The 14,806-nt window shown below is 40.8% G+C and overlaps 1 protein-coding gene across 2 annotated transcripts in view; it reads left to right on the top strand.

The window, feature by feature from the left end:
• CACNA2D3 (calcium voltage-gated channel auxiliary subunit alpha2delta 3) overlaps positions 1 to 14,806 on the top strand; it is a 930,450-nt gene that overhangs the window by 762,554 nt on the left and 153,090 nt on the right. The gene's annotated exons all lie outside the window — the stretch shown is intronic.

The raw sequence follows: 14,806 nt of genomic DNA, 5'->3' as shown, positions 1-14,806 counted from the left end.
GCACCCTCCTATTTACTGCTTATCTGTGTATGCCACATGGTCCCCATTTTCAGAAGACAATTACAGAGCAAGGCCAAGAAGCAAGGTCATTTAAAGAACTGTATTTAGTCCTTACCTTTTAGAATTGGTGATTATTAAGCTTTTTCAAACTTTGTTTGATAGACATAAGATAAAACAGAATTGCTTGGTTTTGATGTTGAAGCCTGCTGTGGATGCATTCCCACGAAGGCAGTGACCTCAAGAAGACCTCTCTGTCTCCAAAAACAGAGTGGCCTCTTCAGCACCCCCGCCCCAAGTTTTCCTGACCCTGACTCAACCATCATGTCACAAAGTTACCAAAGTTAGGTTTGGTAACTTTCCTCTGTGTATTTTCCTCAAATTAAGTAGACACTGTTTACCACTCTAAAATTAAAAAGGCCATTTTAATTGGGGAAGAAGCCTTGTTTTGGCAGATGAAGATGAATATGTGAGCAGGCTTTTCTCCCATCAATGTGTCCCAACAGCAGATGGGAGACAGCCGACTTGCAGGAATGTTAGGTTTCAATGAAATCCTTGTGTTAAAGTGGAACTCCTCTGAAAGAAGAGGTGTACAACTATGCAAATAATTATCGAGGACTCCTTGGAAAGGCCAGCCTCACTCCCAGGCCTGACCTGGTCATCTCATGTTCATTGGCTGTGTATGTCTGGGGTAGAAAGAGGTTTTTTTGTTTTGTTTTCTTGTTTTTTTTTTGTTTTATTCTCTTCTTTCTTTTTCTGTGTTTTCTTTTTTAAACAAAAACATTTAGATACTCATCTGTCAATGACACCTTTGAAGAAAGGCCAGTCAGACTGGGCAAGATTCCATTTGTACGCCAGCCTTGGTGCATAAACGGGCCCCATCCATCTTCCCGGCCTATGACATTGCTTACAGTCCTTCTCTTGAGAAGCCTGCCAACTCTCCAGCTGCCACCAGAGCGCTGCATTTTCTTAATTGCTTTCCCACTGCACAGGAAGAAGTGGTGGGACTCTCCCTTTGGCCTACCAAGTCTCGTCCTAGCCCTGGAACCTTCTGTTGTGTCAGGTCCCTCATCCATTATATTATTGTGACTGGAAATGCAGATCTTGGACTGTAAGGTCCACACAGTTTATCACTCACTCTACAACTTGCAAAATGTGCGGTCTTGGGTCTCTAAAAGTCTATCTAAAATAGGCTTGGGATTATTACCTCCCCTGCCTTCCCCTGTGTCAATTCAGGGATAAAATGAGGAAACAAACAAGAAAATTATTGGATAAGAAAGAAGAATAAAAATGCTAGAATTTAGGCTAACCCGTTTTTATCTGAAAGTTGGTGGCATATTCATTCATTCGATAAATAAATATTTCCTGAGCCCCTGCTTTTGCCAGGCACTCTAGCTATAAAGAAATAATAACCAGTGTCTTAGTCCATTTTGTTTTGTTATATACCACAGAATGAGTAATTTTTTTAATTTAATTTTTAAGTTCACGGGTACATGCACAGGTTTGTTACATAGGCAAACTGTGTTATGGGGGCTTGTTGTACAGATTATTTTATTGCACAGCTGTTAAGCCTAGTACCCATTAGTTATTTTTCCCGATCCACTCCCTCCTCCCACCCTCCACCCTCCATTCGGCCCTAGTGTGTGTTGTTCCCCTCTCTGTGTACGTGTGTTCTCATCATTTAGCTCCCACTTATGGGTGAGAACATGCAGCAGTTGGTTTTCTGTTCCTGCATTAGTTTGCTAAGGATAATGGCCTGCAGTTCTATCCAAGTTGCCGCAAAGGACATGATCTCATTCTTTTTTATGGCTGTGTAGTATTCCATGGTATATATGTACCACATTTTCTTTATCCAGTCTATCACTGATGGGCATTTAGGCTGATTCCATGTCTTTGCTGTTGTGAATAGTGCTGCAGTGAACATACACATGGAGGTGTCTTTATGATAGAAAGATTTACATTCCTTTGGGTATATACCCAGTAATAGGATTGCTGAGTGGGATGGTAGTTCTGTTTCCAGCTCTTTAAGGAATCGCAACACTGTTTTCTACAATGGCTGAACTAATTTACACTCCCACCAACAGTGTATAAGCATTCCTTTTTCTCTACAACTTCACCAGCATCTGTTATTTTTTGACTGTTTAGTAATAACCATTCTGACTGGTGTGAGATGGTATCTCATTGTGGTTTTGATTTGCATTTCTCTAATGATCAGTGATACTGAGCTTTTTTTCATATGCTTGTGAGCCACGTGTGTCTTCTGAGAAGTGTCTATTCATGTCCTTTGCCCACTTTTTAATGGGGCTATTTGTTTTTTTCTTGTAAGTTTGTTTAAGTTCCTTATAGATACTGGACATTAGACATTTGTCAGATGCTTAGTTTGCAAAAATTTTCTCCCACAGAATGGGTAATTTATACAGAAAAGAAATTTATTTCTTATAGCTTTGGAGGCTGCGAACCCCAAGATCCAGGTGTCCAAATCTGACAAGAGCCTTCGTGCTGTGTCATCTTATGGCAGAGGGTGGAAGGTAGAAAGCGAAGACAGCACACACAACAGAGGAGAAAGGGCAAAACCTATTTTGCCTTAACTTATTGTTGACTTGAGTTTTATAAACTACGCTGCTCGTGGTAGTGATTCTTTACTTTGTTCTCCCTAGAGAGACCCAGCCCACTAGTCCAACAGTCATAGGCACTGTATCTACCATATCAGGGTAGAAATGACCTGGTAAGAAGAAATGCAGGGAGGCAGAATTGAAGCAAGAAGGAAGGTGTGGCCCTGCAGGAGACTTCTTCCCCTTCCCAAATTGTTTGTCTGACTTCCCTGTTTATCTTCTAGACCCTCTCTCTGACAAACACAAAATACCCAATCCCAATATTTGTTAACGATTTCAGACTTCTAGAGATGTTTAAAATATTGAATAATGAAATCTGAGTTATGTGCACTTGCTTTAAAGTGTACCTTTTAACATACCAAAATCTAAAATTGCTCCTAAAAATGTTTCATTTTGATTTCTTAGATAGTTTTGAACTCTTTAAGGGCAAAGACCCAATTATCTTTTTATTCCAAGTGCCAAGTACAAGGGCTAACATACGGTCCATGTGGGAGAGATATTGGATAAATAAATGATTCAAGGAAGACGGGCTTCATTTTCACCTCCCATATGTAGGTACCTATTTATTGACCGGATAGTGGAAACATAGTACTTGGCTAAAACTCTAAGACAGATAACTACTCAGTAGCTAAAACTCCAGTCCATACTATAGTAATATTATATTGATCAATATGAATATTTTAAGGAATAGAAAATTGTTTTGTGTCCCATCCCAAAAGCAAACTTGTTGGACCAGTAATCTCTGCATCAGTAGATGTCTTTTCTGAGGTCCAGGCATCTAAGGTGATGCTTAGAATAGCTAATCTGATTACATCAGCAGAAAAAAAGGAGTATAGACACCATAGACACTGGTTTCTTACAGAAACTGCTCTTTTTAAACAGCCATATACTTTTTTAAATTTATAAAATTCAATGAATTTTAGTAAGTTTGGGAGTTGATTTGCAAGAAACACAGAACACTAGATCTGTTATTGGGGAAATTTGAAAATGTGGGCTATGTGGTCTCATTTGCATAATTCAGGGCAGTGTAATGAAGGGGAAGATCCCATTTAACCAGCTAATTAGGAAAGGGATTGATTAACATCAGTGATCATTAACTGTTGCCAAGTATGTGGTATTTAATCTGAATGCAGTATTTACTATGGACCCTTCATTAGAGTTAGGTGAATAATGCTGGCAAAGTGTTCTAGGCAAAAATTTAACTTGTCAACATTCCTTTGGTGGGATCTCACATATTTGGTATGTAGGAGTTAACTAGTATGTCAGAAAGTGTGTATCAAGTCGGCCTGGATAAACCTCTAGTTTTAAATATCTGAGCAAGGGAACTATTTTATTTTGGCAAAAATGAAAACTTACTGATTAAACCAGTAGTTTCCAACCAGGGGCGGTTTTGCCCCCAGAGGACATTAGGCACCATCAAAACCCATTTCTGATTGGCATCACCGGTTAGGAGGGTGCTCCTGGCATCTAGTGGGTAGAGGTCAGGAATGGTGCTAAACATCTTGCAAAGCACAGGACAGCCTCCACAACAAAGAATTATCCTGTTCACGTGTCAGTAGTGCTGAGATTGAGAACTGTTGGGTTAAACTGACAGGTAAACTTCAACTCAGTGCTTTCGAATTCAGTGTTTTCCCTTGTAGACTAACAGTCTTGATTCATTTCTTTATTTTTAATTAACTCATTCAATAAATATATATATTGCACCTACAATGTTCCTAGCACTGAGGATACAGCTGTGAACAAGTACCCCAGCAGGCACTGTGGAGGGCATTGGGGGATTGTCAATTGATGACAAGGGCACTGTTGGCATCAATGTCCAGAGACTGGGATGACAGCTTCCCAATGAAGGATTGTTCCACACAAATGCTGCAGCACCCTCTGAGAATGCTGAGCATGGCCAGGTTGCTGCCAGTGGAGAGCTTCCATTTGTGTGGCAGATACAGACAAGTATTGCAGGAATGAGAGAGAAGAAGTGAAGAAATGAAAGGGTGGGAGGGAGGGAGGGAGGGAGGAAGGAACAAGGAAGGAAGGAAGGAGGGAGGGAGGGAGGAAGGAAGGAGAAGGATTTCTAGTAGTGGCGAACACTCTAGAAAATGGAGCAGGATTAAGAGATGAAATATGGTTGGCAGTGGCAGAGGGGAGAAGAAGTACATAGCCATGTGCACATGGTGTGTGGTAGGGCAGTGCCTTTCCAGGTTGTGGGGTGGTTCGAGAAGGCCTCCATGATGAGGTGACAAGAATGGAAGTCTGAATCATGAGATGCAGACTGCAGTCATCATGCAAAGATATATAGGAAGAGCATTCTAGGCAGTGGGAACTAACGCCTCCAGTAACCTAGAATGAGATTCCTCATCCATGTGTCCATGTTCCACGTGGGTGCTATGAGACCTGAATGAGTTTCTCGGGTTTTGGGGGTAGTTACCAGGATCTACAACCAGAGCTGATGAGTAGGTGGGTAGCTGACCCAGAGAAAAGTGGGAAACCCAAGGCACATCTTTGCTCTGAATGTCAGCTATGAGGTAGGACTTTTTATGTGTGTGTTTGACATTTTTATTAAGCTAACAAATGAATACTATGCAGGGACAGAAGCAGGTCTAAGCCAGTAGGGCTGACGACAGCAAACTTTATAGTTAGTGAGGTTAGTGAGGTAGCTATAGGTCACGCTTTTTTTAAAGTCTGCAGCAGAGTTTGAGAGTGAGAGCTGGACATTAGAGCAGCTGCTCTGCATACCACAGAGTAGCCAGTGACAAGGGCATGTTGAGGATTATTGCCCCAGGAATAAAAATAGCCCAGGGTTTTGAGAAACTGGATCCTCTGTGCTCACTCTCCAGGACACTTGCGCCCACGAGTTACTGTCCCTTTCTAAACTCCTCAAAAGCCCCAGCGTGCCCTGCACTCAAAAATGAGCCGCAGAATTTTGGGGCGACACATCCTCATACCTGCTTGTGTGTTCTAAATCGGCAAGTTAACCCACTTCTTTTAGAGGTCCTGGTGGGATGTGAACATTAAAGACAGTGTGAGCTGAGTATTTATGAGTGAACACAGGCCATCCCCTTCCCCAGGCCTCGCCCCTGTGCCTTCCTTTTCACATGTGTAAGTGGAGGTTGTTTGGTGCTGAGGTTGGATTTCTAACAACCTCATTTTTTAAAGGTGGACATGTATTTTACCATGAGAGAAAAGGAAAGGAATTAACCAATATTGGAATATGTCTCATACCCAGATTCAGTCTTGCTTTTGGGGAAGCCTCTGATTCCCGTTGAGAGAAATAAATAAGTTTTTATGTATATAAAATTTTTTGTAAACGCTTACATATGGATGGGCAATAATCATTAGCTGCTAAATTATTGTCGCTCTCTTCATTAGGAATTACCATATGTTACGCCCATTACTGCTCACTAGTCAGTGCTGTTTCCTGTTTTATGTTATTTTTTCTGAAAACTTGCATATTGGAAGATTATATTAATAGTATCTTGACATGTTCTGTATTAAAACTTTGAAACTCACACTTTCACATACCTGTGCCTCAGAGCTGAGGTTCACAAACTACAGCTCTAGGAAACCACTCATGTACTTTCTCTATGGATTTGTCTATTTTTGGACATTCCAGATAAATGGAATCATACAATATGTGCCCTTTTGTGACCAGCTTCCTTCACTTAATGTTTTTATGATCCATCCACGTTGTAGCCTTTATCAGTACTTCATTTTTAAATTGCCATATAATATTCCCTTGTATGAATAGACAACATTTAGCATATCCATTCATAAGTTGATGGATGCTTTTTTAGCTGTTAGTAATGTTGATACAAGCATCCATGTACATGTTTTTTTGCAGACCTATGTTTTTATATTCTCTTGGGTACACACCTAAAAGTAGAATTATTGGGTCGTATGGTAACTCTACGTTTGGTATTTTGAAGAACTGCAAAACTGTTTTCCAAAGCGCTTGCACCGTTTTACAACACCACCAGCAACGTATGAAAATTCCAATTTTTCTGCATCCTTTCTAATACTTACCATCTGTCCTTTTTTATGTTAGCCATCCTAGTGGGTGTGAAGTGATTTCCATCTCCCTAATGACCGAGCATCTTTTCATGTGATTACTTGCCATGTGTATATTTTCTTTAGAGAAAGGTCTATTCAGATCCTTTGCCCATATTTAAATTAAATTAGGTTGTCTTCATATTGTTGAGCTGTAAGAGTTGTTCATATATTCTGGGTATAAATACCTTGTCAGGCTGGGTGTGGTGGCTCACGCCTGTAATCCCAGTGCTTTGGGAGGCTGAGTCAGGTGGATTGCTTGAACCTAGGAGTTCGAGACCAGCCTGGGCAACATGGTGAAACACCACCTCTACAAAAAAATACAAAAATTAGCTGGGCAGCCTGGCAGGCACCTATAGTCCCAGTTACTCAGGAAGCTAAAGTGGGAGGATAGCTTGAGCCAGGAAGGTCGAGGCTGCAGTGAGCTGAGATCATGCCATTGTACTTCAGCCCTGGGTGACAGACTGACACCCTATCTCAAAACAAAAAAGAAAAAGCAGAAAATCTTGTGAGCTCTCCAGTGCCTGTTTTTGTAGGCAAAGTGGTATTGAAATGCAGCCATGCCCATATTGTCTGTGAATACCTTCTTGCTAAAATGGCAGAGCTGAGTAGATGGAGGGGTAGAGACCATGGAAACTACAAAGCCAAAAATGTCCTCTACCTGCTCCTTTACAGAAAAAGCCTGCCAAACCCAACTTCACATGAAAATATGTCACACTGTCTATTTAAAAGAACAACAAAAAAGGCTGATTTGTTCACTCACCTTTTTCAACATGTTTCTATACAAATGAAGTAGATATTTAAATCAGAGGTTATGTAAGTGGATGCTGAAGACAGAGCTTCATGTATCAGAGGTTGTCCATTGGTTGTGCCTAATGTTTTTGTCTATGTGGTTATACAGAAATTCCAATCAAAGATCCTAAGCTTTCTAAAAATATATGTTTTCATTATAAGTCAAGACAGTGATTTAGTTAATCTTCACTCTAGCTTATAAATCTCTGAACAGTGCAATCAGCATAATGCTTGGTGGAACATTGAAAATGCCCTCACATGCTTTGGTGGAAAACAGTTTATGGGATTCTTTTTTTTTCCCAACATGGCTCATGAGAGATTTGGGGATTTATTTAACCGCCTTTATCCAAGCAAATCTCCTAGTGACCTTGTTGGGATTTTGATCTCAGTTAAGACTAGAATATATATGACTCATGCTAAGTAAAGGGCCCACAGAGGATAGACAAGCTGCCATGAATTTCCCTCGCCTGGGAAGAAAGGGACGGGCATGAGCAGAATCTGCAGCAGAAGAGTCCAAGCTTGTCCAACTTGTGGCCCGCGGGCTGTGCAGCTTCAAATGTAGCTCAGCACAAATTCATAAACTTTCTTAAAACATTATGAGTTTTTATTTGTGTGTGTGTGTGTGTGTGTGTGTGTGTGTGTTAGCTCATCAGCTATCATTAGTGTTAGTGTATTTTATGTGCGGCACAGGTGGGGAACCCTGGGGCCCTCCAACATTTACAAGTCAGGGAGATGAGTGAATCAGCAAATGAGACCTAGGAGGGTTGGACAGTGAGGTCAGCTGAGAACCAAGTCAAGGGAGACTTCAAGGAGAAAGTGATCAACGTGTTGAAGAAGACAATTCTTCTTCTTCCAATGTGGCCCACGGAAGCCAAAAGATTGGACACCCCTGGCTAAACCCTTTGACTTGACTGAAAGTCCAGTACATGGACTTTCTTGCTTGAGGAAAATGCTTTGATCAGTCTCTGGTGGGAAAGGGACAGTGCTGATCAAAGGCTTTTTATTCCCAATGTCTCCCAAAGTTTGCACTTACCAAGAACTCCTGGGTTCTCTTCTGGGTGAGAAGATCTGCATGAAGTTAGGATAAATGTCTGAATGTCATTCTCACCTTGAGGCCAAAATACACAGTTATACATGACACAGCTCAGGCAGATGGTAGTAGGTAATTGTCTTTCAAAATAAAATTTCAGAATGAAAACATAGTGTATGGTCATAGTATATGCTTTACTATTCTTCCACCAACTTTCAGATTTTATGTGATGTAGTCAGGTTTTTAAGTGAAAAGTATTTTGTTACATTATTTTATTTGTGTGATGCATTACTCATTCTTTTATGCTATATACTCCTCTCCCTTGCTGTTTCCCATTTTCTCTGGAACCCACTCTGCAAGGAAATATTCCTCATGAAGATCACCAGTAATTTCAGTCACTTCCATTGTTCTTTTGTCTTAGCCTATTAGCAGTGCTTCACCATGTTGATCACTTTCTCCTTGAAGTCTTCCTTTACTTGGTTCTTAGCTGACCTCACTGTCCAACCCTCCTAGGTCTCGTTTGCTGATTCACTCATCTCCCTGACTAGTAAATGCTGGAGGGCCCCAGGGTTCTCCACCTGTGCTCGCATTTACTGTCAAGGCTTTGAACACTATTCATAAACTGGTGATTCCCAAGCTAGACTTCTCTTACTTTGACCACACTTGCTTATTCAGTGTCTTTACTCTTTCACTAATAGGTCTATCAAATTCAATAGATTCCAGGCTGAAGTCCTGATTGCATTCACACCCTCCCCCTCTACCTTTTCTCCATAGCCCTGATAATTTAAAATCCAACTCAATAATTCTCATTATCTAATTAGTCCAAAAACTTTGGAGTCATTCATTTCTTTTTTTAAAAATGCATGTCATCATGGATAATATTGAATGTACTCAAAAGTAGACAGAAAAAAAATATAATGAAATTCCACATATCTCGTGCCCAATCCCAGTAGCCATCAACCCTTGGCCACTGTGTCCTTCAATTTGCTAATCCACAACCACCCCTCCCATATTATTTTAAATCAAATCTTAGTCATTACATTGCTTCATTCATAAATATGTCAGCCTACGTCTTTAAACGATAAGGACTTCTTTGTATTTTAATATAGCAATACAATTACTGTACCTAAAAACAATAATTCCTAAATCTGTTACCTAGTCAGAATGTAAATTCTAGTAAAGTTGTCTCAAAATGCTATTTATTTTTTACAATTTGTTTGAATCAGGATCTTCTTCCTCTTCTTCTTTTTCTCTTCTTCCTCTTCTTCTTCCCCCTCCATCTCACCTCCCCATCTCCTCCTCCTCCGCCGCCGTCATCGTCTTTTTTTTTTTTTTTAAGAGATGGGGTCACGCGTTGTTCCCCAGACTGGTCTTGAACTCCTGGGCTCGAGTGATCCCCCTGCCTCAGCCTCTTGAGCAGCTGGAACTACATGCATGCGCCCCTGTGCCTGGCTTTGAATCAGGATCTAGAAGTCATTCTTGACTCTTTCCTTTTCCTCCTACCTACAACCAATCTGCCTATAAATCCTGTTATTTCTTTCAGTTATGTACAGAGTCTGACCACTTTTCAGCACTTCCACTGCTCCCTCAGTGGGCCGCTCCACTTTCATCTCTGCCATGGATTGTTGTAGATGCAGCAGTTTCTACCGCTTCCCCTGTCTTCTCCCAACCTTTGCCCCTTCATTTTATTCTTCATAGGAGCCACAGAAATCATGTTAAACATAAGTAATATCACATCATTCTTCTATCCAAAACTCTCTGTCGACTTCCTAATTTACTCAGAATTAAAAGCCAAAATTTTCACAGAAGTCCAGGTATTAGTTATCTTATGCCAAAGCTTAATGCCTTAAAGCTATAGACCTTGTAGCTACCAACATTTACTATTATACAGCATCTGTGAGTCAGGACTCTGGGTGCAGCTTAGCTGAGTCCTCTGGCTCGGGATCTTCCATGAGGCTAAAATGAAAGTGTTGGTGAGGGTTGCAGACTCATCTGAAGGCTCAAGAGAGGAAATGCTTTCACCGTCACTCACTCATGAGATCATTAGCAGGATTCAGTTAGCTCCTTGTGGCTTGTTGGGCAGAGAGACTCTGTTCCTCACTCATTGTTGGTCAGAGACCTCTCTTACCTCCTTGCCACATAGGCTTCTCCATAGGGTAGCTCATAGTGAGCTAGTTCACTTCGAACAGGACAAGCAAGAGAAAGCGAGCAAGATAGAAGCCAGAGTTTTTTGTAACTTAATCTTGGAATGGATATCTTATAACTTTTCCCATATTCTGTTTGTTTGAAGCAAGTCACTAGGTCCAGCCCACAGTCGAGGAGAGGGCATGAGTACCAGGAGGCAGGAATCATTGAGAGTTATCCTAAAAGCACCTGCCACAACCTGTAAGTCCTACATGATTTGACCCCTATTAGTCTCTAACCTCAGCTCCTTCTACTTCCCCTTTACCCATTCAACCACAGCCACACTGCCTCCTTGTTCTTCAGTCACACCAACCTTGCTGCTACCTCAGGGCCTTTGCACCTGCCATGCCTTTTCCATGGGACATTTTTCCTCCAGATACCTTCACCACTGGATCCATCATTTCCTTCAGGTCTCTGCTCAAGTATTTTCTCAGCAGGGACCTTCCTGATCACCACCTGTAAAATAAAAACTCTTCCTCCTCCATATCTCCAGTGTTTTCTCCTCCTCACATCTGCTTGTTCACCACCTGATATGATTTGTATTTCTTTATCTTCTCCCTCTGCTAGATGTTAAGTTTCATGGGACAGATATTTTATATTTCTTGTTCACTCCTTTATCCTTAATACTTGGAAAAGGAGAACATCTTACTATATGCTACATTGTAGACAGTCTTCATCTTTAATGAATGAAGACAGTGGGGTCTCAATGGGAGGTATTGTAGAAGTTAAATGTCCTCAGATACACTACATACAAGAAAGGGTGATTTCTCTCTGATTTTTTTTTAAACTCAGTGTCTCAGTGGAAGGCATATCAGCATAGATGGGCAGTGCAGACTATTGATCTCGTCCTTGACACCCCACTCATCTGTTTCAAGGTCACACCTCTGCTCTGTTTGTTTTGCATTTTTTTTTTTGAGACAGGATCTCACTCAGTCACTCAGACTGGAGTGCAGTGACTGGAGTGAATCACCGCAGCCTTAATCTCTGGAACTCAAGCAATCCTCCCTCCTCAGGCTCCCATGTAGCTGGGATCATAGGCATGCGCCACCACATCTGATTGATTTTTGCATTTTTTGTAGAAACAGGGTTTTACCATGTTGCCAAGGCTGCACCTCTGCTTTAGATAGTAGATATTCCTCCTGGAGACTTAGCTATCCTTGAGCAGTACTCCTAATTTCTGGGGCCCTCATAACTTTTCTCGTCTTCTGTGGATTAATTTGTATTTCAATGGGAAATACTTAATGGCTAGCATCTTAATCTAGACTCTGAATTTCTCATTTTTCTCAAATACTTTCAAGAGAGTGTGACTGAGTTTCTTCCCCTCTCATTCGGAGACTGTCTTTTCCAGCCCAGCAGAGCCATAGATGATGAAAGGGTTCTTATTTCCCCATTTTGCCTTGGCTCCTTCAGCTGTCCTTCTGGTTTTGGTGGGACCAGAGCTCTGGCAGTGTCCTACTGGTTGGTGGTTGGGTTTCTTTTCCCTGCCATGCTTTAAGGTAAGTGTTGGCAGTGCCAGGAAAGGATCCTAACTCTGAATTCTTCGAACCTGTCAGGTCCTTAGAAGTGCTTGGGTGTTGGCCTTGGGAAGACTTGCATCCAGATTCCCACTCCACCATTTACTAGTGGTGTGACGTTGAGCAAATGACCTAAGCGGTCTGTGTCTTCGTATGTAATGTGGCAGTACAATACCTACATGTTTTGGTTACTGTAAGACTTAGAGAAAATTAAGTATTATGCTTGGAAAATACCAGGCATGAAATTGAGTGCTCAGTAAATGCTGATAATGGTGCCGTAATTGTCCTTATCCAAATACTTAGTGTAATAATGTCATAGTTTTGATATTGTGGTTCACCACAAAATGAACAAAGAATGGTGAGGATCAGGTTGTGTTATCTATGCTAACCCCATCTCCTGCAACTGCATTTATAAGCTTGCAATTAATTCTGTGCATGACTTTTGTAATGTTGCTTTCCTTTCCATGCTTCCATTTCCTCTGTAAAATAAGGACAGGGAACTATATCAGAGTAGCAAATAGGTTTAATCTCTTATGTCAACTCCAGTTGATCAGTAGTGGGTACCTGGAAAGCAGATTAAAAAAAAAAAAATCTGTGGCTTTGTCTGGGCTCAGCAGATAACTTTGTCATGATCTATTAGCAATGTCTGCAATGGATAGAAAGGCTGGTGGCAACTATTCTGAAATTCTCCAGACCTGGACTAAATGCTCTCTAAGACCCTTCTCAGATCCCCAGTCCTCTGATTCGTTATCAAGGTCTTCTTGATGGGCCTTTGTAGTTGGCTGACATCCTATCCTGTCCACCCAAATGAATATTCAGTGTCATTGGAGTAAAACGTAGAGTAGTTCAGTTAAGAATCTGAAAGGGATTATATGTCAGTAAAAATAAATAAAAATTTAAAAAAAAGAATCTGAAATGGAAGTGGTTGATTAGGCAGCTGCTTCTCTGACTGGGGTAGGGGTTTCTTTGAGACTGCATTGCAATTTGAGTCTAAAAAACAAAGCATTTTAATCGAAAGAGCAAACAGGATGGTTCCCTAAAGTCATGCATGCAAATCATAGCCCAGCGATGCCATGTGGAATTGGAATATCATTTTGTGTAGGTTTCTGTCAATAGCATTTAGCAATGGATACACGGATGGGTTTTCCCAAACTGGAAACAGTAATTTCCTGACCTGTAATACAAAGCTATAGGTTTCTAACAGTTGTTGGATAATTATGTGAATGTATGCTACAGATAGATGATTTTAGAAATTGATTTAACCACTTCCTTTGATATTTAGGATCTAAGATAAAGGTATCTTGTTTCAGGGGTACTTGGTTAACTCAAATAAGGAGATTCAATTTGCACGAACCTTCAGGAAGAAATCTGTGTGTGCATCACTTTTTAGTCTTGCTTCTTTGTAAGGAAAAATGAAACCCTTAGTAATCCACTGGCATTTTATAATCTTAAGCAAAAGATTCTACCTGTAGGGTCAGGGTTGTTTGCCTTATTTGTAAAAGCTTTTCAGATATAGAGTTGATTCTAGGTCTTCTTTCTCCAAAATCTCTATGTCAGAGTACATTTTTCCTGCCCCCTTTTATTATGCCTCACTACAGACAGTGACAATATCTGTTTGTGAGTTTATGATCCCTGGCAAGGCAAAAATCACCCATCTGGAGTCATACTGTTCTACTAAATATGATGAAAGAACTATATTTTTAGTTTTCTCAGAAACAATCAACACTAAACGTGATTTTTGTCCATAGTGTGCCCTCAGCCAGGCTCTATGACAGAAGGACATTTTTATAAGGGAATCTATGAATATGACAGCAGCAATAAACAGCTGAAAATAATCTATGAGGCGTTTGCAAATTACCCCTCATGAGCTGTAGTGGTTGTGAAAGATAATTTGTGGTTCTCACAGAATACCCTGCAAATTGGGTCTTTCATCTGCAATGTTTTTCACAGTTAAAACATTTCATTTCTCATATTAACAAATGATAACTCTGCATTTGTTAATCTAAACAATTTGATTTATATTTTTTTCTGTGCTGAGAAGCTGTTGACATTTCAGGGTAAGTAATTATTTTCATTGCCAACTGCTGTTCGTGGTGACTGTAGGCAAAAGATAGAAATCTGAATATAAGTATGCATCATTTTAATCATTTTCCTTAAAGACTGCCCATAAAGCAGGAAGTCTGTTTGCCCGAGTTATCATCTGTACTTAGAAATCTAAAAGGATATGAGTGTTGACAAGCAAGGATTCTAGTCACGTTCAGGGTTTTCTGTGGTGGATCAGAAACTCCCTCATGTAATCTCTGTGGGTAGGGGGACTGGGTTGACCTCCACTGTCACCAAACCTCTGGCAGGGCCCAGTGCACCTGCAGATTGAAATCACTGCAGTAAAAGGAAGCATGCGTTATTGGCCTCAGTAGCTCTCAGCTAATGTAGTATCTGTTCGAGTGGCTCATGGGTGTCAGGATTACACAAGAATGCCTTGCACCATGCCTGGTACACGGTACACAGCGTGAGCTCTGGAAACATCTGGTGAAACTGGGACGACGTATAAAAACATATAAAATTCCTTTCTCACACTGCCTTCTTGGCCAACCATCCTCAGTCCAGAGCCATAGAAAGAAAGGTTTTTTTCACTT

The sequence above is a fragment of the Theropithecus gelada genome, chromosome 2, assembly GCF_003255815.1.
Source record: "Theropithecus gelada isolate Dixy chromosome 2, Tgel_1.0, whole genome shotgun sequence".
Taxonomy (NCBI): Eukaryota; Metazoa; Chordata; class Mammalia; order Primates; family Cercopithecidae; genus Theropithecus; species Theropithecus gelada.
This window is presented reverse-complemented; position numbering and strand designations above follow the sequence as displayed.